This window comes from Pan paniscus, chromosome 21, assembly GCF_029289425.2.
Source record: "Pan paniscus chromosome 21, NHGRI_mPanPan1-v2.0_pri, whole genome shotgun sequence".
Taxonomy (NCBI): Eukaryota; Metazoa; Chordata; class Mammalia; order Primates; family Hominidae; genus Pan; species Pan paniscus.
Genome location: NC_073270.2, coordinates 13620841 through 13647132, shown reverse-complemented (window position 1 = coordinate 13647132; position 26292 = coordinate 13620841). Strand labels below are relative to the sequence as shown.

Genomic DNA, 26292 nt, shown 5'->3' with positions numbered 1-26292 from the left:
AGCTAAATTCAGCAAGGCTCTGTTCTTGCAGAGTCTGCTGGCTTACTTAACCCCACTCAGAGAAGATTTTGGTAAGGTGCTCCAACTCAGAGCTCCGAGCTCCCCACTGACCAGGAAGGGTCAGTACAGAAAGCAGAACCACAGTCAAAGAAAATGAAAGTTCCTAAGTCTTCTCTGCACTAAAAAGCTAAAGTGGTTGCTCCTCTCCACCTGGAGCAGGCTTATCAAAGAAGGCTGATCTTTGAGGGAGCAAGATCCCATCCTTTTCAGGGAATCACTGCTCCATGTCAGCTGAAAACTCAGAAGGCACAGAGACACCAGGGAAGGCTCTGAAGCCTTTCATTCCAGCCGCTCCTTGTGCTTGCCTCCAGCCTGCTGCGGCAGATGAAGCTGGCTGGCTTCACTCTGAGGTGCTTTGCAGCCCTGTCTGCTTAATTTCCGGTGGACCTTCAATGCCCAGGGAGAGCGCATGTTTTGCTTGTGATGTTGGTAATGAACTGCCGCTGGGAACAAATTAATGAGTGTGTCAGGAACTGCAGTGGAACTGCATCACGATTCATAAACACCACAATGAAAATGCCAGTTAAGCTCTGGTATAAATACACACAAACTCTGAAGAAGCAAACTCTTTTTTCTTTTAATGAGAGAAGAATTTAAAATAACATCATTCTGCCCTGAGTAGCATTGTCAGGGGAGAATTTCTTAGCAGATAGTTTCTTTTTTTTTTTTTTTTTTTTTTTTACAAAAAATCATATTTAATACACACAGAAATATTAGAGGAATTTAATTTGACTTTTTACGTTTGGGTACATGCATACTATACTTTGAAATACACATAGCACATATACTATATGGGTTTGCAGTATACAAAAATGCAGAATGTCAAGTTTATAGGTTATGTACTATGTTTATTAAATGAGATCTTTCTCTTTTTATTGACTATCGTATGTTTCCATAGCCTTCTATTAATATCATTCCTCAATATTCTGAGTTTGGAATTTGGATTCAGAAATTAAAATTCAATTAAAAAAACCCCATTGGTTGAGAGACCAATAACTTTAAAACTCATGGCTAGGGAATGAAAAGAAACTTCCATCGCTCCAAATGTGCAGCAGGATTGTGTTTGGGGCACCTGTAAGCATCCGAGTTTGTGACTGACCCCTGATATGCATACAGGTGCTTGTGTTTATGGAGCAAGATGTTGCTGGGATTGAAGGCGTAACACAGGGGCTCCTCAGAGCCCCAACAGAAGGCCAACTGTAGGGTTTCCTACAGAGCCTCTCTGTAGCAGCCCCCAGTGCTACAGAGCAGGGCACTGGGGGCTGCTACAGAGAGGGTTGGGAAAAGGGGAAGGAATCTAAGTAGTCAAGCTCCAGGCTTTCTCCTCCCAATTCAACCAGAGCCGCTTTTATTTTATCTGGTTTACTTATTGGAGTTCCAGGTAAGGTTTTATTGTATATTATAAATTAAAGCTAGACAACTACAGGTTAGCAGTAGATTGAGTGTGAGTTTTGAAACAGTAAGACTTGACTTCCAATATTAACTTTAGGATTTATGAGCTATTCGATGTGGGGCACATGTAACTTCTTTGAACCTTGGTTTCTATCTAAGACAGTAATCATAATACCAACTTGCTTGGTTGCCTTGAGGATCAGAGATAGTGAATTAAAATGCCATGCACTTCATTGATTTTCACAAAAGACTGTGATTATTACAACAGATTCTAGCTGGTAACTTGTTATAAATTTAAGTGGTTTGTTTTCTTCTGACAACTGCAGAACATGAAGCCTCCTTCTTCCAACCACTCTAATGCCAAGGCTAGCAGAAGGTAATGTTGCCTTGAGTCAGAGAATCTATTTTAGCTAATGACTATCTCAAATGTTAAATAGAGTTTTAGACAGGAGAACAAAACTTGTTTGAAAGTATTGCTTATTTGTCATCAGTGACCAATTTGAATTTAGAATAATTGTGGGAAATGGTTTACTAAGGCTCAAAGAAGTAGTTTAACAGTTCTTTTTACCACCCCATTTTCAGTTATGTTGTCCTCAATTGTTCTTTAGTAACTTCTTCACATTGTAACCTGTAAATTTCCATTCAAAACACTATGCAAAAGAGAAATCACAATGGCTAAATCAGGAGTAGGTGGCAAATAAACTTTTCTAGCATAAAGGTTTGTCTGTGTTAAACTCTAGTTTAGTCTGTTTGTCTGACTTCAGAAAATGGATTTTTGTAGGGGCCATGTCAGTGTTCTCTCCATTGCCTACATCCCTCCAGTCTTATTACAGATGTGCCTTGCTGCATCACATATTTCCTCTATTCCTTCTCAACAGATTGACTTCCTATTGACCTGGTTTTTTTTTTTTTAAGGAGATGCAGATCAATTGTTAATGAATCGCTCAGTGGTCAATACAATGGAAAGAATGACAAGAAATGCTCTGCTTTTAATAGAGGTCTTAGTCTTTAAGGGCATATGAAGTGGGTTATATTTTAGAAATCATGGATTATAATCCAAACTGAATGATACTGACCAAAGGAATGGAAAGACAACTTAACCTGTTCCCACTTTGCTGGTTTTTTTTCTTTTTTCAAATAGATTTTGTCTTTTGGGCAGCTTTTGGAAATTCTACTACCCAAATTGAACTATTTCAGATTAACTTTCTGCAGTTCAAAAACCAAAGATGAGATATTGTATGATGTTTTCAAACTTAGCAATTCAAGGTACAATTTTAATAGATGGATTCCATTTTACATGGGCAAAAGATCTTAAATGTTCTTTTCACAAAGCATCAAGGGATGTTAAGTTCTTGCATAACCAGGTATGTCCAGAGATGGGACACTCATTTTGCTCATTTATAGCAGAAAAATTGATGCTGTAGATAAAAACGGCTTCTATATGTCATGAAAATTTATCCTTGAAGGGCAATTAATCAAGACATGAGAAAGGCCTTTAATGAATCCTTCCAGACAGAATTAGAGAAGACTGAGGATTCATTCAAATGCACACACCTACCAGACTTTCAGTAGTGCTTGTTGACTATTGAGGACCATCTTAGCACAGCTGGAGTGTTTCCCATTAGCCAAGGTAGGCTCTAAGCTCAAGGTGCTCAAATTACTTTTAGGTGTAATGCCTGAAATGAAACAAAATTGAGAGGCAATGGTAAGTTACTCAGCAAAGAGGAGTGATTTGTGGTAGTTAAAGGAAGGTCAGGGTGAGCCCCAGCCTATTTTGTAGACTTCTGTTCAGCTCCCGTAGGAGAGCAGTTTTTTTTTTTATTTTACAAAGGTCTTTTGCTATGGCACTCATCTTTGAGGAACATACTTTAGTAATAGTAGGTATCATTCACTGGCAGGAGACCAACGGGACACTGATGTCAATTAAGATAATGATATGGTTTGGCTGGATCTCCACCCGAATCTCAACTTGAATTGTATCTCCCAGAATTCCCACGTGTTGTGGGAGGGAACCAGGGGGAGGTAATTGAATCATGGGGGCTGGTCATTCCTGTGATAGTGAATAAAGCTCACGAGATCTGATGGGTTTATCAGGGGTTTCTGCTTTTGCTTCTTCCTCATTTTCTCTTGCTGCCACCATGTAAGAAGTGCCTTTTGCCTCCTGCCATGATTCTGAGGCCTCCCCAGCCATGTGGAACTGTAAGTCCAACTAAACCTCTTTTTCTTCCCAGTCTCGGGTATGTCTTTATCAGCAGCATGAAATCTGACTCATACAGATACTTTCATGCGTGTCCGTGTGAAAAGACCACCAAACAGGCTTTGTGTGAGCAACATGGCTGTTTATTTCACCTGGGTGCAGGCAGGCTGAGTCCGAAAAGAGAGTCAGTGAAGGGAGATAAGGGTGGGGCCATTTTATAGGATTTGGGTAGGTAAAGGAAAATTACAGTCAAAGGAGGTTTGTTCTCTGGCGGGCAGGAGTGGGGGTTGCAAGGTGCTCAGTGGGGGTGCTTTTTGAACCAGGATGAGCCAGGCAAAGGACTTTCACAAGGTAATGTCATCACTTAAGGCAAGAACCGGCCATTTACACTTCTTTTGTGGTGGAATGTCATCAGTTAAGGTGGGGCAGGGCATATTCACTTCTTTTGTGATTCTTCAGTTACTTCAGGCCATCTGGGCTTATATATGCGTGCAAGTCACAGGGGATGTGATGGCTTGGCTTGGGCTCAGAGGCCTGACATTCCTGCCTTCTTATATTAATAAGAAAAATAAAACAAAATGGTGTTGAAATGTTGGGGCAGCGAAAATTTTTGGGGGGTGGTATGGAGAGAGAATGGGCGATGTTTCTCAGGGCTGCTTCAAGCGGGATTAGGGGCGGTGTGGGAACCTAGAGTGGGAGAGATTAAGCTGAAGGGAGGTTTTGTGGTAAGGGGTGATATTGTGGGGATGTTAGAAGAAACATTTGTGGTATAGAATGATTGGTGATGGCCTGGATACGGTTTTCGATGAATTGAGAAACTAAATGGAATAAGAGAAGGAGAAAAACAGGTATAAAAGGTCTAAGAATTGGGAGGACCCAGGACATCTGATTAGAGAGTGCCTAAGGAGATTCAGCATAGTTCTGCCAGCAAAGATTATTTATTTACTTCAAGAGTTAAGAGTGGCAGTTTGGGGATAGCACCAGGAGATATCAGCTGTGATGGCTTGGAAAAACAGTGTAAACTGGCAGTGTAAACAAGAGCAGGGCATGTATGGGTAGTTGAGAATGGTGAATAGGAGTATGACTAGACAGAAGATAGTAGGGATGACAAGTTTTTTCGGGGGGCACAGTCTAAGTTGGTCTGGTGTCTGGAATGAGACCGGGGCATAATAAAAAAGAGCGTCTATACAGGAGCTTAAATGGGATGTACCTTGTAGCATTCTGAGGACAGGCCTGAATTCTGAGAAGCAAAAGTGGTAAAAGTATTGTCCAGTCCTTTTTAAGTTGGTGGCTGAGCTTGGTGAGGTGTGTTTTTAAAAGACCTTTAGTCCGTTCTACTTTTCTTGAAGACGGAGGACCGTAAGGGATATAAAGCTTTCACTGAATACTAAGAGCCTGAAAAACTGCTTGGCTGATTTGACTAATAAAGGCTGGTCTGTTATCAGACTGTATAGAGGTGGGAAGGCTAAACTGAGGAATTATGCCTGACAGAAGGGAAGAAATGACTGTGGTGGCCTTCTCAGACCCTGTAGGAAAGGCCTTTAGTTATTCAGTGAAAGTGTCTGTTTAGACTAAGAGGTATTTTTGTTTCCTGACTCAGGACATGTTGAGTAAAGCTAATTTGCCAGTCCTGGGTGGGGGCAAATCCTCAAGCTTGATGTGTAGGGAAGGGAGGGGGCCTGAATAATCCCTGAGGAGTAGTAGAATAGCAAATGGAACACTGAGAAGTTATTTCCTTGAGGATAGATTTCCACGATGGAAAGGAAATGAGAGGTTCTAAGAGGCGGGCTAGTGGCTTGTACTATAGCATAACCTGCCTTTGCTGGTGTGTGGCGATTAGGCCTGGTGGAACCACCATCAATAAATCAAGCGTGATCAGGGTGAGGAACAGGAAAGAAGGAAATTTGGGGAAATGGGGTGAATGTCAGGTGGATCAGAGAGATACAGTCATGGGGGTCAGGTGTGGTATCAGGAATAATGTGGGAGGCCAGATTGAAGTCTGGGCCAGGAACAGTGGTAGTTGTGGGAGACTCAACAAAGAGTGAGTACAGCTGAAGGAGCTGGGAAGCAGAAAGTATATGCATCAGGTATGAGGAGAAAATAGATTTTGGAAGTTATGAGAAATGTAGAGAGTGAGTTGAGAATAGTTTGTGATTTTTAGGGCCTCTAACAATATTAAAGCAGCAGCTGCTGCTGCACGCAGACATGAGGGCTAGGCTAAAACAGTAAGGTCAAGTTGTTTGGACAGAAAGGCTACAGGGTGTGGTCCTGGCTCTTGTGTAAGAATTCTGACCCTGCTAACCATGCCTAGGAAGGAAAGGAGTTGTTTTGTAGAAGGTGCTGGGGTTTGAGAGATCAGTCGGACACGGTTGGCAGGGAGAGCACATGTATTTTTATGAGAATTATGCCGAGATAGGTAACAGATGAGGAAGAAATCTGGGCTTGATTGAAGTAATGGGGGCTGTCTGTGAAGCTTTGTGGCAATACAGCCTAGGTAATTTGCTGAGCTTGATGGGTGTCAGGGTCAGTCCAAGTGAAAGTGAAGAGAGGCTGGGATTAAGGGTGCAAAGGAATAGTAAAGAAAGCATGTTTGAGATCTAGAACAGAATAATAGATTGTAGAGGCAGGTATTGAGGATAGGAGAGTATATGGGTTTGGCACCACGGCGTGGATAGGCAAAACAATTTGGTTGGTAAGGCACAGATCCCAAACTAACTTGTAAGGCTTGTCTGGTTTTAGGACAGGTAAAATGGGGGAATTGCAAGGAGAGTTTATAGGCTTTAAAAGGCCATGCTGTAGTAGGCGAGTGATAACAGGCTTTAATCTTTTTAAAGCGTGCTGCGGGATGGGATATTGGCGTTGAGGGGGGGTAAGGGTGATTAGGTTTTAATGAGATGGTAAGGGGTACATGATCGGTTGCCAAGGAGGGAGTAGAGGTATCTTATACTTGTGGGTTAAGGTGTGGGGGGATACAAGAGGAGGACGCAAAGGAGGCTTTGGATTGGGAAGAAGGGTGGCAGTGAGATATAGCTGTAGTCCAGGAATAGTCAGGGAAGCAGATAATTTAGTTAAAGTGTCTCGGCCTAATAAGGGAACTGGGCAGGTGGGGATAACTATAAAGGAGTGCTTAAAAGAGTATTGTCTAAGTTGGCACCAGAGTTGGGGAGTTTTAAGAGGTTTAGAAGCCTGGCCGTCAATACCCACAACAGTTATGGAGGCAAGGGAAACAGGCCCTTGAAAAGAGGGTAATGTGGAGTGTGTAGCCTCCGTATTGAATAAGAAGGGGACGGGCTTACCTTCCACTGTGAGAGTTACCCGAAGCTCGGCGTCCGTGATGGTCTGGGGGCTTGCGAGGTGATCCGGCAGTGTCAGTCTTCAGCCGCTAAGCCGAGAAGATCTGGGAAGGAGTCAGTCAGAGAGCCTTGGGCCAGAGTTCCAGGGGCTCTGGGAGTGGCTGCTAGGTGAGTTGAAAAGTCCGATTTTCAGTGGGGTCCCACACAGATGGGATGCAGCTTAGGAGGAATCCCGGGCTGCGGGCATTCCTTGGCCCAGTGGCCAGATTTCCGGCATGTGTAGCAAGCTCCTGTGGGAGGAGGTTCTGGAGGAACGCCTGGCCGCTGCGGTTCAGGCTTTTGGAAATTCTTGTGTGCTGGAGATGTGGCTGGGGTTTGGCTCACAGTGGAGGCAAGGAATTGCAACTTTTTTCCATTATTGTACATCTTGAAGGCGAGGTTAATTAAATCCTGTTGTGGGGTTTGAGGGCCGGAATTTAATTTTTGGAGTTTTATTTAATGTTGGGAGCAGATTGGGTAATAAAATGTATATTGAGAATAAGACGACCTTTTGACATTTTAGGGTCTAGGGCTGTAAAGTGTCTCAGGGTTGCTGCCAAAAGAGTCATGAACTGGGCTGGATTTTTATATTTGATGAAAAAGAGCCTAAACGCTATCTGATTTGGGATAAAGAAAAAGGAGCATTAACCTTAACTATGCCTTTGGCTCCAGCCACCTTTTTAAGAGGAAATTGCTGGGCAGGTGGGGGAGGGCTAGTCACGGAACGAAACTGTAAGCTGGACCAGGTGTGAGGAGGGGAGGTGATAAAAGGATTATAGGATGGAGGAGCAGAGGCTGAGGAAGAATTGGGACCTAGCTCGGCCTGGCGAGGAGGGGAGAGGTCAGATGGGTCTGTAGAAAAGGAAGATTAGAAAGACTCAGCGATGCTTGGGGTTGGGACTGAGAGGACAGGCGGGAGGGAAAGAAGGAAGATTTGGGACGAGTTGCACTGGGCACAGAGACTAGGAAGGGACTGATGTGTAAAAGAATGCCTGGATGTCAGGCACCTCAGACCATTTGCCTATTTTATGACAAGAATTATTTAGATCTTGCAGGCTATTTGGAACTACTGTCAAGTTTGTATTGGGGTCAAGCGGCATTGCAGAAGAAAATAAGGCATTTAGGTTTTAGGTCAGGTGTGAGTTGAAGAGGTTTTAAGTTTTTGAGAACACAGGCCAAGGGAGTAGGAGGAGGAATGGAGGGTGGAAGGTTGCCTATAGTGAAGGAAGCAAGCCTAGAGAAAAGAGAGAGTACAGAAACAGAGGGAAGGGGTTCGGGGGTTCTTACCTTCCAGAAAAGTGGGAAAAGGGGTTGGGGTGCAGAGATAAGAGGTCGGGGCACAGAAATAAGGGATGGGGCACAGAAATAAGGGATGGGGCACAGAAATAAGGGATGGGGCACAGAAATAAGGGGTCAGGGCACGGAAATAAGGGATCGAGGCACAGAGATACGAGGTTGGGGTGTGGAAATAAGGGATTGGGGGGTTCTTGCCCCCCAGAAAAGCAGGACTTGCCACTAAGGGTGAAGGAGAAGGGGTTGAGGGGTACTTGCCCTTGCCCCAGGAGAGCAGAGAAGGGGTAGAGACAAGGAGAGAAGGCGTTATGGTACTTGCCCCTTGCCCAGAAAAGCAGAGAAGGGGTAGAGACAAGGAGAGAAGGGGTTGGGGTACTGCCCCTTCCCCAGAAAAGCAGGACTTGCCGCTAAGGGCGAAGGACCAAGGCAGGCATCCCTGTGTGGTCTGACACCTTTGAAACATGGATGAATAATCAGGCGTCCCTGCCATGATTAAACACCAAGGGAAGGCTGCCTTCCCAGTCCGTGTCCGGCACTGGAGTTTTGGGTCCACGGATAAAACGTGTCTCCTTTGTCTCTCCCTGAAAATGAAAGGAATTGAAATTAAGAGAAGGGAGAGATTGAAGTGTGGCGCCAAGATTGAAAGGAGAAAGAGGTTGAGGGATAGTGAGGGAGGTTGGAGAAGAGAGTAAAAAGAGGCCGCTTACCGGATTTAAAATTGGTGAGATATTCCTTGGGCTGGTCGGTCTGAGGACCTGAGGTCGTAGGTGGATCTTTCTCACAGAGAAAAGAACAGGAGGACAGGGGATTGATCTCCCAAGGGAGGTCCCCTGACCTGAGTCATGGCACCAAATTTCATGTGCTTCCGTGTGAAGAGACCACCAAACAGGCTTTGTGTGAGCAACATGGCTGTTTATTTCACCTGGGTGCAGGTGGGCTGAGTCCAAAAAGAGAGTCAGTGAAGGGAGATAAAGGTGGGGCTGTTTTATAGGATTTGGGTAGGTAAAGGAAAATTACAGTCAAAGGGGGTTTGTTCTCTGGTGGGCAGGAGTGGGGGTCACAAGGTACTCAGTGGGGGTGCTTTTTGAGCCAGGATGAGCCAGGAAAAGGACTTTCACAAGGTAATGTCATCACTTAAGAACTGGCTATTTACACTTCTTTTGTGGTGGAATGTCATCAGTTAAGATGGGGCAGGGCCTATTCACTTCTTTTGTGATTCTTCAGTTACTTCAGGCCATCTGGACATATACATGCAAGTCACAGGGGATGTGATGGCTTGGCTTGGGCTCAGAGGCCTGACAGATACTATCTTAGTTAATTTTCCTAGAAGCAAATTCTGAGATGAGGATCCAAGAGCAAGTGGTTTATTGGGAAAGCACTCCCAGGAAACACTGAGGCATGAGGGGATATTGATAAAGCATGAGTTTTTAAGTAAATTATCACTGGGGACAATGGGAGCTCAATCTCATTGGGAAGCTCCAGGAAATGATGTGGAATATGCTTCAGATTTACCTTATATGAGGAGCAAGGAAGGTCAGGGCGGAAGAGAAATAGGAGGCAGTGGCAGGGTGTGCTACAGATGGTGGCATTTTGATGAAGGAACTGATATCAGAAAAGGGCTTTGGAGATTGGGATGAGTTTGGAAACAGCAGGAGGAAATCCTGCACATAGGAAGATAAAGCAAAGAGAGGGAGCCAAAAAAAAAAAAAAAAATCACAGGAATGTGAGTTTCATGCGCGTCTGTGTGAAGAGACCACCAAACAGGCTTTGTGTGAGCAATAAAGCTTTTAATCACCTGGGTGCAGGTGGGCTGAGTCCGAAAAGAGAGTCAGCGAAGGGAGATAGGGGTGGGGCCGTTTTATAGGATTTGGGTAGGTAAAGGAAAATTATAGTCAAAGGTGGGTTGTTCTCTGGCGGGCAGAGTGTGGTCACAAGGTGCTCAGTGGGGGTGCTTTCTGAGCCAGGATGAGCCAGGAAAAGGACTTTCACAAGGTAATCTCATCACTTAAGGCAAGGACCGGCCATTTGCACTTCTTTTGTGGTGGAATGTCATCAGTTAAGGTGGGGCAGGGCATATTCACTTCTTTTGTGATTCTTCCGTTACTTCAGGCCATCTGGGCATATACATGCAAGTCACAGGGGATGCGATGGCTTGGCTTGGGCTCAGAGGCCTGACAGTGAGAACATTTGATACATTGATTCAAGAGCGAGGGACAGTCCTGGGTTAATAATAACCACCCACTATTATTAATTTTTAAATAGCCACAGAATGGTTATTAAGCATGTAGGTTTTCCAAGCCCTGATCCTTTCTTTCTTCCTGTTGGCTTCTATTTGACCAAATCCTTGATGACTACCAGTAGGGGTCAAGTAAGGAAAAAGAAGGGAAGGAGGAGGAGAAAGGTGAGAGGAGGACAAGGGGAAGAAGAAGAAGATTAAGAAGGAGGAAGAGAGCAAAAGACAATGTAGACGATATACTCTAGATCAGAAAGTTTTGAGAATGGGTTTATGGGCCAGTGTTAAACTGTGATAACTTTTTTTCTAGTCCACGGCAGAAGGAGAAATAAGAAGGCAGTGTAGTAAAATTCTTGTAAAGCTAAATCTAGTTTGATATCTTCTCAACATTTTGACATTAAAATTTTCTCTCCTTTATGTGACAATTTAATGGGTGGGTATTTTTTTTTTTTTTTTTTTTTTTTTTAGAAAAACACTTTCCCAAAGCAAAATAAAGAATGAGAAATCTCATGCTTCCATTTTTTTTTTTTAATGTGTATATATATTTTCCTGGTAGCAGAAACCCAGAGTCCTAGGACAATTAGCCTCATCAACAGAGGCATTCCTTACATCACTCTAAAGAGCCAACAAATGGTAATGACTGCAGGTCACTCCTTAGCAAGGCTGCATAGAGAACACAGCATATCAGAGTGGATAACAGCACAGGCTAAGACTGGAAAAATTAGGACTCTATACCACGTGGCCACTTGCTGTCCTTGAGAACTTTTGTGGATTATTTAACCCTTTTTTTTTTTCTTGTGGCGCAATCTTGGCTCACTGCAGCCTCTACCTCCCGAGTTTAAGCAATTCTTCTGCCTCAGCCTCCCAAGTAGCTGGGATTACAGGGGTACGCCCCCACACCCAGCTAATTTTTGCATTTTTAGTAGAGACGGGGTTTCACCATGTTGGGCAAGCTGGTCTCAAACTCCTGACCTAGTGATCCACCTGCTTCAGCCTCCCAAAGTGCTGGGATTACAGGCTTGAGCCACTGCACCTGGGCTATTTAACCCTTTTGTGTCTCAAAAGGGCTTTTTCATTTCATTCATTCACCCATTTTATTCATCTATAAAATGGATCAAATAATAACATGTACTTCAGAAAGTTGATATGAAAATAAACCAATTAATACAAGTACAATGTCTAGGACAAGATGTTCCACACACTAAGCAAGCAATAAATGCTGCTCATTACAGTTAACTAAAGGTCCTATTATGTGTTAATAGAAACACACTAATCATACAACTGGAAATTTCCCAAATTGAGTTTCTAAAACAATGCTTTATTACTAAATTACTTAGCCTATATACACTACAACAGGTAGAGAAGTATTTTTAAACAAAATATGCAAATAACATAATTTTACACACTGAGGGCAAAGATATCATTTATTAGAGGTAATGACTTTTAAATTCTTTAGATTATTTTAATGAACATACAGGTACTCTTTAGATGGACTCTCCTATAAGAAATTTACATTTGTATGAAAGCATTTGTAAAGCTTTTAAGATATAATACTATTTATTTATTTATTTTTGAGATACGGTCTCACTCTGTCACCCAGGCTGGAGCACAGCGGCGTCATCACGGCTCACTCACTGCAGCCTTGACTCACCCCCGATCCTGAGTTCAGGTGATCTTCCGACCTCAGCCTCCTGGGTAGCTGAGACTATAGGCGTGCATCACCATGCTTGGCTAATTTTTTTTGTATTTTTTGTAGAGACAAGGTCTTGCTATGTTGCCAAGCCTGGGCAACAAGGGATCTGCCCACTTTGGTTCCCAAAGTGCTGGGATTACAGGCATGAGCCACCACACCTTTACTGTCATTCTTTGCTTGCATTTCTTATTCTAATTGGTATGGAAAACAATGCCATTTTCTTCTCAGTTAAGATACTCCGAAAATTTGTAACTATATAATACTGTACTGAGATGGGATAGTTCCCTTGACCCCCTTCACAGGCTGGAATTGGAGTGGCTCATATCTTAGCCTGCTGCTGGCCATTCCTCACAGGAGGGAGTATGTGAGCAAGGGACTGCAGGAACCAGAGTGAATGAATGCTAGAACCAGTCAGTGGCTCCTCTCTGGTGGGAGCAGGCTCTGTGCAGACCTCACGGCAGCCTCCAAGTGTGTTACAACCAAAGCTCTTTCAGCTGCCACCTAGGGATGGCCAAGTGTCAACTGGCTCAGTGGAGGGTCAGGGTGGCAGCCCCTGCCCTCTTGGCACCTGGGTTCTTGTCCGACATCCAGGAAGAATCAGGTCAGGAATGTTTGAAAGGTGATGAATGTGGAAGACTTTACTGAGTGGTGGGTGGCTCTCAGCAGAAAGGGAGACTGGAAAGGGGAAGGGAGGGTGATCTTCCTCTGAAGCCTGGCTATTTCCAGCTGGGCCCCTTTCCGAAGCTGTACATTCTGAAGTTAGCTTTGTCTATCTGTAATCTCCAACACTCAGCCACTTGTATCTTCAATGATCAGCCGCTAGTATTGCTCTGCCAGCTGAAGTCTTTTATGGGCACAAGATAGGGGTGGGGCAGGCCAAAAAGGCAACATTTGCACAGAAAAATGGGGTCAGCTGTTTTCACTTAGGGCCATGGTTCCAGGCTTAAGAGTGGGATTTAGCCGGGGTCCAGCCCTTCTGCATCATTTCCAGAACAACTGCATTATAGAATAAAAAAGCAAATGAAAGTAGTCAGTTTTACGGTTTTAGATTTTTCTCATTGTTTCAGTAGCAATTTATTGAACAGGGAAGTACGTAAGTACAGATAAAGGAGATGACAATGGTTATAACATGAGTATAGTTTGCAACCAGAGTCTATGAAAGACAGAATAAGCAGAGTCTCCACAGAAAACTGAAAATGGAACAGATGGGCTAATTCTGCATTTTCAAGAGTTATTTCCAAACACGAAAGCCATCCCAGTGGACAAAGGAAAAGTTTTGTCTGAACTCAGCACCTGAAGCAATAAATGCAGACTGTTTTCCCATTATCTTAAAAAAAAAAATTCTTGGCCAAGATAGTGGGGAGAGTGATGAGAAGAAAGAGACAAGACAGGTTTAAGATACATTTGTTTCTTTCTCTCCTAATGGACAGAATACAATTTGATTTAAATTCCAAGCAACGTCGCATTAGCTGAGTTCAGCAGAACTCCTGAGAGGCGGTTATTGGCCATCTCTAATCACTTCTGAAGCGGTCACTTGGCTGGACTTTCACAGGTCAGCTGTTTTCCAGGCTTGCTGGAGGTGGTGGCTAGAGCACCTGGGAGAGACTATATACACTGTTAGCTTGTTTCTTTCTTGTGTTGTTCCTATACTCAAGGAAGCCACAAACAGCTGTTTGTGGGTGTCTACTATCATAACTTGTTGGGAAAATGCAGTTCACAATTATGGTTTTCAAAATGGCATTTTCCAGTCTGACAAAATACATTTCTATTTTAATTCCTGTCTAAAAAAGTGGAAACTGATTTGAATCGCCCCTCCAATGCCCTCTCTTCATTGTAGGTGGTAGGTTGATAACATCTGGGTGTCTACCCTGGATGGCTGATTGTAGATCCAGATGGTTATTCACATTTAATCCAATATGATTACATCCTTTTAGTGGGAATACCATGTCCTTCATATTTTCAACTTATTAAGTTCTTACTATGTGCAAACAACCCCTTTTCTAAGTGCCGAGAAGAATGTCAATGAAATGCAATGTACAACCTATACACATGCACGCAAACACACTCACATACCATGGATACTTGATTAAGTAAATCCACCATGAACAGTGAATTTACGTATTTTGAGAAATGGTGATTAAAGTTACGGTTTGCAGAAATGGCGTTACTTAATGTGGAGTAGCTTCTAAGATGAAAATGCTGAATGCGTGTTTTAAGAAAGATGATCTGCAAAAACATAATTTATAGAGTACAACATTTTTAACCAAAGAGTGAATATTGTGATGTAGACTGAAAATCGGAAAATTAAAAGTGGATGAAATTTGCTCTGAGTTTATAGGTTTTCCAGTTGCTGCTTTATAATTACCAAGTATGTGTGAAGCCCAGAGTCACACAACGAAACTGAGTACATGATTGAATTTGCAGACATAGCATTTCTGAATCTGCAGATTTCTCATCAAATGCTAAAGCTCCCCCAAGGTTGGTATTGCAGGTGGTGATTAAAGAATAGTCAAATGAAATACTCTTTTTTTTTTCTCTCTCTCTCTCCCTTTGTCTCTTGCTGATATTAGTACCAGAAGTTAAAACTGATGTAACTCTAAGCTAGTGTGGTAGGCATGTGTCAGAGAGTTTCAGCAATACAAGTTACCACTAATTGGGGGAATAAAGAAACCCTGCTGTTTTCCTCTCTGCCTTCCAAAGGGAGAGGAAGAAAATCAGACCCCAAGGGCTCCCTTAACTTTCTGCCACAAGATTGTATAGGCCAGGCTGGAGATCTCAGTTGGGTCCTGTTCCTCTCACTTCTGCACATACTCCTGTGTCTCTGCCTAATTGGACAATCAAAGAGATCTCTGTGTAGTTGTTTAGCCTTGGCCCAAGATGTTTCTTGATATCACATGTCTATGTCTTCTAAATGCAGCTTTTCTTTAATTTTTTGGGATGCCTTCCCTAACCACCCCCAGCAGATCCCATCATAGCTGCCCTCCTCCACACACACACTTAGTGGGGTCCTAAGAAAACTGCCAGTTCTTTCTTTATGAAGTGATACCATGTCGTCTCCATCACCAGACTGTGGGATACTTAGAAGGCAAGAACCATGATGCGTTTAATCATCTGGTCTCCTGCACTTTGTAGGCAGTTCCACATGATGGAAGCTCAAAAGATGTTTGCTGAAGGAATCAGGAATAAAGGAAGACAGTTATCTAAAACCCTAGCACCAGGGAATTTTGAAGTAAATCCAATATTGATCAGCTCTGGTGTTTTTCTTTCTTACTTTTCTTTTTCTTTTTTATTTTTTTCAGTTAATGAAGAATGTAGCCGTTTCTTTCTTTCTTTTCTTTCTTTCTTTCTTTTTTTTTTTTGAGATGGAGTTTCACTCTTGGTATCCAGGCTGGAGTGCAATGGTGTGATCTCTGCTCACTGCAACCTCCGCCTCCTGAGTTCAAGCAATTCTCCTGCCTCAGTCTCCCAAGTAGCTGGGATTACAGGCGCTCACCACCACAAAGGGATAATTTTTGTATTTTTAGTAGAGATGAGGTTTCACCATGTTGGCCAGGCTGGTCTCGAACTCCTGACCTCAGGTGATCCTCCTGCCTCGGCCTCCCAAAGTCCTGGGATTACAGGTGTGAGCCACCGCACCCGACCAAATATAGCCATTTCTGACATGCCACCCACCTTCAAGTCATAAGTTGTGAATTCTTTTAACATTAAAAATATATATATAATAGAGGCATGGCCTCACCATGTTGCCCAGGCTGGTCTCATACTCCTGGGCTCAAGCAGTCCTCCCACGTTGGCCTCCCAAAGTGCTGAGAGTACAGGCATGAGACACTAAGCCCAGCCATGGGCTACTATCTGGAAGTAATAGTAATATAAAATGCAGAGGAGATGATATGCCACCTCATCTGCCTTTTCTTTAGTCCTTAACTGCAACATCAAATCTAGGGCCTTTAGCATTTGAGAAGGAATCAAAAGAACTGTATCTGTGAACCCCATCTTGCACTCCATTTCCCTGTGTGACTCTGGACTCCACACCTATTGGAGGATTAAGAGATAACAATTGGAAAACTTATACATTCAGAGCAAATTTTACTCACCTTTACTTTTCTGATTTGCAATCCATATCACAACACTCATTCTTTGCTTGAAACTGCTGAGTTCTATCAATTATATTTTAACTTTGACTTAAGAAGCCTTCAAGGCATATTTCCCCAGAACATAGCAATCTATGAAATTCTGGATCCATAATGTGTTGTCTTTATGTCAGTATAAAGTAAATGTATAGTTATTTGCTGAAGCAACTAAGCCGAATATTAATAAATTATGGAGCAGGCCACTGCAACTTATCACTTCACTGTGTATCTTACTGGACCATAGATTTTCTTTCAAAATTTAAGCATTAAAAAGGCAACTTCTCGATTTCACCAGCAGGTATTCAGGGAAGCCCCAATAGTAAATGAACTAGATGAACAGGAATCCAAATAAAGTTTCTAAAGCAATAGTAGTAAAATTAAGGGTTGCATTTCCCATCAAGGACTCAGTATTGAGTAACTCTAAAAAATTATGAACAATTGCTGTAGTGAATACATAAAAATGATACATCATACAAAGAATTTAAAATAGTGAAATTATGTTTTATGCTCAGCAGCCATATACACAGGGGAAACATTTACCTTTAAGTGCGTCCATGGTGTCATAAACTGCAGAGACAGTGTTTCAATGGGTCTCAAACACTTAAGAGCAGAATACATTCTTATTGACATCTTGCAGTCAGAACACGAATAAACTGAAAAACCGGAGCACTTCCTTTTCCTTTCCTTTTTTTTTTTCTTTCAGTAGCTTAGGCATACAAGCGGTTTTTGGCTAAGTGAACAAATTGTATAGTGGTAAAGTCTGGACCACTTTTGTTTTCATTTTTGTTAAGGTGAAAGCAGGAATAACCAAGTCTTTCCTTGCCTTTTGTGGTCATCTCTCTGAGACCTCAGGACTTTGTTAGATCATGTGACCACCAAATTAGAAAGGCTAAATAACCAAAGCTAAATATTTGACCTTTCCTTATTTTGTTTTAAAAAATCATTCCTACTTATTTTTAATAAGTGATATATGTATATGGTGAAAAGCTCAAAAGGCACAAGAGGAAATAGAAATTTCTAGATTGAAGATGACAGCATTTAGCTGCCATATGCCTGCCCTCTCTCTACATAAATCACTAGAAACAAGAAGGAAAAACAAGAGGGACAAATGGAAAAGCCAACTCCATATTAGACAAAGTTTGGGCCAATTGAAATGCCGAATCAGAGTGGATGGAAAGGGCATCAGACTACTATTCATGCAAATTACTGTGACTGTATAATATTCAAATTACTGTGGCTATATAATAAACTTCAGTATTTGTTTGCCCTAATCCTCCACCCTCACTGTTGCCCCTTAATATTCAAGGTTATTTTTGCTTGCCCATTTTTTCATATGAAGTTTAGAGTGAATTTATCTTGTTCCAAATAGAATACTACTTGTCTTTTTATTTAGATCACCCTCAATTTATAGTTAAGCCAGGAGGGCTTAATAACTTTATGATACTAAGAACATGGAATTTTTTTCCATGTTTTTGTGTCACAATGTATTTTTTAACAGATTGCTCATATTTTTGTTAAATTTATTTATGTACCTTTTTTTGATTGTTACTTTATGTGACATTTCTTATTCCATCATATCTTCTAATAATTTGCATGTATGAAGGTTATTAAAGTCTGTGTATTATTATATTTTTGTGCCCAGATACTTTTTGAATTCTTGAATTGTTTTTGTTTTAAATTAGATTCCAGTTTCTCATAGGAACTTCTGCAATGATTATTTCATTTCTTGGTTTCTCACTGTAATTTTAAAATTTTTCTTTAATTATATTAGCTGGTATTTCTTGAGCAATGTTATCTAATAATGGTGATAGCAGCATCTTTGTCTTATTGCTAACATTAATGAGAATGCTGTTTAGTATTTCCCCAATAAACCTATTGCTGACTTTAGGCTATAATCATTCATATTTCAGAGCATTATTTTATTTCTACTTCATACTGGTTTTTTAAATCAAGAGTGGATTTTGATATGGTGTGGGTGTGTGTATATATATAAATTAACATATATGTGTGCATATATGGCATTTTATGTGTGTGTATGACATATATATGGCATTATAAATGTGTGTACATATATATGTGTATATATATATAAAATGCCATTTATCATCATAAATTCTATAAAGGCATTTTGTAGAATTTATGGTGATGAATGTCCACTTTTGGTCTATTTATATGATAAATTATATTAATACATTTATTAGTATTCCTTGTTAAATTTTTCTATTGAATCCCATCTTGTTATTCTGTGTTATTTTTTAATGTGCTGCTGCATTTTGTCTGCTAACATTTTGTTGGGATTTTTGTATCACTTTTTATCATGGACTTGATCTAGAGTTTTCTTTTATTGTATTGACTGTCAGGTTTTGGTAGCAGTGTTACAGTATTTTCAAAGAAAAAAATAAATAAATCTGAAGTTTTTCTTTCTTTTTTTCTTGTGCTTTAGACAAAGCTATGATGATAAACATTAGAATTATCTGTTCTTTCAAAGTTTAGTCGAAGTGCCCTGGGAAACCATCTGTGCTTGATGCTGTTTTGGAAAGGCAGGTCTTTGAAATATTTCATCCCCTATGGCAATTGGGTTGCCTGGATTCTCTATCTTTTCTTGAATTGGTTCTGGTCAAGTTTTGCTCAGCAATGGCCATGGAGAATCTGTTAACTATACAGAAATCATATTTTTGGAAGCATTGTTGACAGCTATTTGGGCACCTTGTATTTCCTTGGTGAGCTTCTATAAAGTCGGAGATATAAAAAGTGTAAATTACAAACATGTGCCACAGAATTGCTAAAACAAGCATAGGGAAGTATCTTGACTGTAAATGTGCTACTGCCTTCCAATAATGGAAATTGGCAGGAATATTTGACTGACAGGAAAAGACAGGGAAGGTTTTCAGAGCTTGTAGAAAGCTCTTAAGATGTTGCATAGCTCACAAAGATAGAGTCTTCTTTGTGAGAAAGCTGCTTGGCAGAAACCAGTATTTTCATCACTTATTATTTTAAAACTCAGTTTCTCACCCTGGGGAAATCACTAATTTCTGGATGTTTGTCACAAAGCTTTGGTACATCCTTGTAGATACCAAAAAGAAACCCTCTGCTGCCTCTGCTTACCATCTCAGATCATGAACTCATTCCTATAGTGTCGATTTTTTTGAACTACTCAAAGTATATTGTGCTGTGCAGGCCTAGAACTGAGAGTTAATTAGGCAACAGGGAAGTAAAGAAAGAAAGCAGAGAAAATAAACCATTCTTAACCATCTACTATGTATATGACATGATAAAAACTCTTCATATGCTACGTTATTTTTTATCACATCAATTTTACAGAGAACTAACGAGGTCAGTGAAGTTAAGTGACTTCCTTAAAGTCACATTATTAATGCATAACTGAGTTGCAACATCAACCTGTGTTCTTTCCATTACGCTGTCTTGTAACTCAAATGACAAAATGAAGAGCTTCAAAGAAATAAAAGTGCGATTAGTAGAGTGAAATATCTATGACCCTAAGTAAAGGGGTTAAAAAATACCATGGACAACAAAAGCTGAGAATATCAAAATTTCACATCTTAGTCAATCATTTTAATTCCCATTTTATCAGCCTTTTATCACATCAGGGGAAATAAGCATTCTTATTAGTTTCTATTTGAAAGTTGTCAGGCACATTAAAAAGAAAGAAAGGTTTTCAGCAACTTTCTGGTCAGAGAGGTAATTTTCCAGATTGGCAGTTAGTTCCTAAGTGTGAATGCTATTTTGGTCTGACCTAAACATCAGCCCACCATCCATAAGAAACTGTCAGACACTTCTCCAAAGACTTTCCTGTGAAAAGATAGGCTTCACAGCAGTGTACGGGAGATATTTAACCTAGGATGGTTTTAGAAACTAAATTGTAGCAGGGAAATAATGCTTCCCAGTGGCACACTAACCAGAGCCCACTGTTTCTTCTTGTTAGTTCACACATACCCCTCATTAATTTTCTTAGAACTCAGATTTTATTTCATTATTTAATGGGTACAAGGTACGCTATTTGGGTGATGAGCACACTAAAAACACAGACTTCACTGCTACACAATATAGCCATGTAACACAATTACACTTGTACCCCTTAAATTTACACAAATAAAAGAAGTACTGTTTCCAAGTGCTTTATGGAAACCACTATCTCCTTAAAATGATCTTGCAAATAATATTTCTAAAGTTAAAAATGCTTTTAGGAAATGCTGAGTACTACATTCATCTCTTGGAATCCGCAACATACAGTCACATATTCAAGGCCCTGAGAAGTCCTGCAATAAACAAACTTGCTTAATTTTGTTTAATCCAGCATTTTCAAAGTAATATTTGAATAAGATGCATCATAAACTGTTTTCTTTCAGTGAAAGGAAATGTTTGACAGATAAATACGTTTGTAAACTATTTTTGAAAATACGTTATTGAAACATATTTCTTTTTCCATTTGGCCCTATTAGGATAAGTTGAGAAACCTAGGAATAAAAAGCAAATGTAGGCATGTCAAAAATATTAATAATAACAATAACCATATTCTACTAATAGTTCCTTTTATTCATGAAATATCATTAATTTTTCATCCTACTATATATTCTGTATATAAACTTCTGTTCATGCCCATGAACTAAGTGCAACCACAGCCTTGTACATCCTGGAGCTAAGAATGTTTTTCACATTTCTAAAAGATTGTAAAAAGAGGAAAAAAAAATGAAGGAAAAAAGAAGAAAGGACAAAAAATAAAAAGCAAAGAAAAGGAAGAATGTACATCATGGGCATTCAAACTCTACATGTGACCCTCAAACCCTAAAATATTGACTCTCTGGTCCTTCATAGCAAATTTGCCCACTCCTGTTAATCTAAACCAAAAAGTTAACATAATTGAAGTTAATAAAGATGTATCACTTGTTATAAATTATATAAAATAATTTTAAAAAAGAATAAAGTAATAGTTCATCTTTCACTTTAAAGATTACCCTTACTCCAGGCTGAGTGCAGTGGCAAATGCCTACAATCCCAGCATTTTGGGAGGCCAAGGTGGGAAGACTACTTGAGGCCAGGTGTTCAAGATGAGCCTGGGCAACACAGTGAGATCTCATCTCTACCAAAAATAAAAAATAAAAATAAAAATTAGCTAGGTATGATGGTGTGTACCTATAGTCCCTGCTACTCAGGAGACTGAGGCAGGAGGATCACTTGAGCCCAGGAATTCAAAGCTGCAGTGAGCTATGAGTGTGCCACTGCACTCCAGCCTGGGCAACAGAGTGAGACACCAACTCTACAAATTAAAAAAAAATAAAAATCAAGATTACTTCATGATAGAATTTAAAATTTAATTACTCAGATGAAAAGCATGACAATGAAAAGATAAGAGGGTTCAGGGAGCTCCTAAATTTGAGAGTGTAAACCCTCAAATTTAAATTCCATATCAAGAGGCAACATTTAAAATAGGATGAAATAAAGATTAGCTTTAATTGACTCAAAATAACTTTGAAGCCTATACCAATTGAAGGATTTCTAACCTCGTAGAATCACTTACAATCTCAGTCTATTATTTATAAAATGAGCAGATTGAAGTCACTGCTTCTTAGTTTAAGGAGAGTGTGTCACAATTATCTAGTAATTAAAATATGTGAGGTTTGCAAGCTGCAACACTGTTCCACATTAACTAGGTCTTCTCCAAAAGTCACTGAATCCGGGACACTTTTTCAAAACACAGATCCCTTAGTTAGATCCTTTTTCTTGAGATATGTCTTTTAGGTGTAAGGTGGGTCTTATAATTTGATAGACCTTCCAGGGACTTCTTTTTTGCTCCTCCCCTCCTCTTCTCTTCCTACTATTGTGTAACAAACCACCCTAACATTTAGTGTCTTAAAACAACAGTGTAATACACCCACTCTCCTTGGGTCTTTCATGCAGTTGTAGTCAGATGGCACATCAAGATATGGTCATCTGAAGGCTTAGTTGGGCTGGACATCTAAGATGGTTTATCTGCATGGACGGCAGTTGACTGGGAGCTCCTCTGGCACTGCTGGCTAGAAAATCTACAAGTGGCCCCTCTATGTTGCTTGGGCTTCTTACAGAATAGAATTGGCATCCAAGCAGAAGTATCCGAAAGTCCCATGTGGAATTTTCCAGAGACCTAGCCTCAGAAGTCCAGAACATCACTTCTACAGCATTCTACTGGTCAAGCAAGTCATTAAGGCCAACTCAGTTTTGGGGGGAGGAGAATAACATGAGGGCACAGAGAGGGAAATAATTGTTACTTGTATCTTTGGAGTTCATCTACCATGCTCCACAGCTAGATGGTGCCTGTTCATCTAAGAAGCTCCGTCATTTCCAGTCTATAAAGAATAAAGGGATGACATGTCCCTTTTAATTTCTCACTGACAAGATATTGATGCCACTATTTCCAGTGGAAACTACAAACTACGGAGCACTATGATTTTTTTTTAAGAGGAGCTGCATTAGGATGGCTTAAGGTTGCAATTGCATTATTTTTCGGTGGCAATTTCTTGTCAAGTAACTCAATGTGTTTTGTAACTTCATCAACCATGGGATTGTACAGTGCAAGGTGTTTCCTTAATTCAAGGTTGATGTGATTCTGCAAGCACATACAACACACACAACAAGGCAGTGTGCTTATTGGTGGGGGTTTTTCAGGACTTATGGGATTGAATGAAAGCAGCAATTGGACAGACTGATTCATTGCTCAGGGAAACTCCTGAAAGCAACTCATCTGTGTAAATGTGTCTCTCCATTCATTTAGCCAGGCTGTATAGTTTCCCCTTAATGCTCTGTCTTTGTATCTATAGCTATCCATATATTATAGTAATCAATGTATACAGAAGGAATGTTCTTACTCAAATAAGAATTGATCTAGCTGTTTGGACTGATCCTTACTCAAGGGATATTACAATGAGGAGCAGGTAGGGGAAAGGTAGGTCCATTTAGCAGGGCTTCACATTCACAAAAGATCTTAAGTTTAGATCTAGATGTTTTCTCCAAATGAAGATAGGCATATGGTCAGGAGGATACCCTGGCACAGATTAAAAAGACTTTTATTCCAGTAATGGACCCAAATTCATGATCAGACCATTACAAAACTTGTAGTACATAACAATTTTTTTCAGCTAAATCTTCTACTGTCTGCGAATAGCATCATCATACTGTTACACATTTGTATGTACATATTAAAGTTGTAGAATTTTTTCCAAGATAAATACATCCAATTGGCCGCAACGTTTGAACTCTGTTTTGACCTTTTTTTTCATTTTTATTAATATGTAGAGCATCTCAAGAGTTGGCAAGACCTTGTCTTGGCTTTGAGAAGCCACAAACCTCCCTCATCTGCATTTTCTGGGGGCCAGGACAGTGGTAAAAATGGCTGCTCTCTCTACCCAATATTGATTGCTCTACTTAACTTACATATGTCACATAGGAAAAAATGATCATCTTAGCAGGAGATGGAAGAAAGTCATTTTTTGGGAAAACTGTATCTTCTGAAAACAGCCTTTGATATGTGGCAGTTGCATAGAATTTATTTTTTTTATTTTTTATTTTTTGAATATCAATGACATTTTTATTCTCCAAAATTATTGGTGACAAGTTTATCTATTTTGTGGTAAAGTTATATATTTAAGTTTTCTACTTGTAAGAAGTTAATCATTCAGACTCTGCAAGAAGCCAAAACAAAGTTGCATGGAATTTAGCTTTAAGCCTTCTTCCACATTCACATAAAGGATGGAAGAGAACTTTAATAATTTTGTAGAAAGAAGGGGCAGAGGTCAGCTGAGCAGTGTGCATACAGAAAGTTCAAGGAGAGAGATGACCCCTACACCTAAAGAGACTTGTTGCATTGTTCCCTGTATAAATCATTGTTAAAATGCTCGCTTCAGTCAATTCTACATTACTAAGAAATATTGTTGTGTGACTTCTTTTTGAGAAACTTAGAAGAGGATAATGAAATGGCTGGCTATTTGAACCACATAAAGGAATAATGTGATTTGATGAGAGTGGGTGCCATAGTTTGAATGTGTCTCCCAAAGTTCATGTGTTGGATGCCCAGTGCAAACAGAATTGAGAAGTGGGAACTTTAAGAGGTGATTAGGTCCAGGGCTCTGCCCTCACGAATGCTTTAATGACATTATCTCTGGAGTGGGCTAGTTATTGCAGGAACAGGATCCTGGTAAAAGGATGCATTTGGCCCTCTTTTTTCTCTCTCACCTATGTGACGCATTCTACCATGTTATGACACAGCAAGAAGGCCCTCACAGATGCAGCCAGTTGATCTTGGACTTCTCAGCCTCCAGAACCGTAAGCCAAATACATTTCTGTTTATTTTATTTTACTCATTCTGTGGCATTACATTAATACCACAACAAAAAGTGGGTTAAGACAGATGATTATACAGCAGGACCCCAGCAGGGCAGAAAATGAACAGCTGTGTTCTGGGCTGCTGTAACAAGAGCAATAGCCTTGATAATGGGAAAGAAGAGGCAGAGGTTTGCTGAGCCTAAGGGGCTTTTCGTGACCTGGAAAAGTAACCTGGGCTTTACCTTTGTCCCACCAATGCTAGGAAGCTTTGCCCAACTCTTCCCTATGAGGAGACACAAACAGAGTGTGATTAGAACCACTCGTTAGTACCAGATAGATTAGAGCCGATAGTCTGCCTCTTTCACATGGTAGTAGTGAGACATTTGCCAAGTTCCTTAACTCTCTCTGCCTTGTTTCCCCCAAAGTATATTGCAGTAAATGGTACCCACCTTAAAGTGTTTCTATGAGACTTAAATAATGCACAAAACATCCCTGTTGGAGAGCACACTTACTAAGTGTTCAATACATGATAATTTTTACTGTTATTTGTAACAGTATTACTGTAACTATGAAAAATGTTCCTACATTGGTTAAGGACACTATAGTAGTACCATTTGTTTGGAGGAAACATCATGCTCTGGCAGTTCCACATTTGCCTGGAATTCGGCAGTAACAATTCAGAACAGAAATAGCTAAAGCAATAGACACAGGCTTGGTGATTTTTCAAAACTGAACTCAATCTTGGAGACACAATGTCCTCTGGAATTGGAACATAGACTCTGAATCAGAAAGCAAGCATTACAACACAAGTAAGTAAGACCTGTGTGGAACAGGGACCAATGGAGGCTCCTAAGAGGAACAGAAGAGGAACAAATGGAATCGATGGGATTCAGAGTCAAGAAAATAAAAAATTAAAAAAAAAATCCCAAACCTGTGACTTAGAAAGTTTGTTAGATCAGGTCTTCAAGAATCAGAACTTGAGGTCAGAATTTGTGGGCTCCCAAGACATACTGGTGAGGACATGGGGAAGAGAGACAGGGCAAGGGAAGGGCAGAAGCCAGGCAAGATCACAATATTAGAAACCCCAACCTTAGCCTGATCTCAGGAGAACTCTGCAGCCTGGCTTGCACTAGGATTTTGCTTCTCTTGAGATAAGGAAACTGGCTTTTGTTACTCAGCACTGGTAAGTCATTGTCACTTTCCAGCTCACACTATATGGCAGCAACCAGAAACAGAATGGAGAATACCTGCTGGAGGTCAGTCACCCTGACCAGAGCCGAGATATGACCACTCATGGCATAATATTCAGTTGGCACCCACCAGGATGGTCAAAATAGTTGTTCTATTTAAATACTTCTGTACAGCAACAGGGCGGTAAAGGGCTATTGCCTCGAGCACTCTGAATGCCTGATAAACACACTGCTGCCTCAAACCCACTTCCAAGGCCCTTCAGATCTCTCTAAAGGCTGCTGGCTACTTATCTGATTGTCCAGTGGCCAATCTCAGAGGCTGAAGGTTCAGGATATCACCTATGAATGGGGTTTTCTACATCATCATTGTTAAGTTGCTAGTCTGTCTTTTAATAAAGTTGTATCCAGGTCCCTAAACTCTGCCCTTATGGGGATAAATTCCAAAGCATGATGAGAGCA

The 26292-nt window shown here is 40.6% G+C and overlaps 1 long non-coding RNA gene across 1 annotated transcript in view; it reads right to left on the bottom strand.

Moving 5' to 3' along the window:
* Positions 1 to 618: 618 nt before the first annotated feature.
* Positions 619 to 26292, bottom strand: part of LOC103784790 (uncharacterized) — a 590306-nt gene continuing 564632 nt past the window's right edge. The window contains exons 8-10 of the long non-coding RNA XR_008622252.2: positions 8982 to 13196; positions 6946 to 8855; positions 619 to 3128 (exon numbers count right to left, since the gene is read on the bottom strand). This is a non-coding gene — a long non-coding RNA (uncharacterized LOC103784790). The remainder of the gene's footprint in view (positions 3129 to 6945; positions 8856 to 8981; positions 13197 to 26292) is intronic.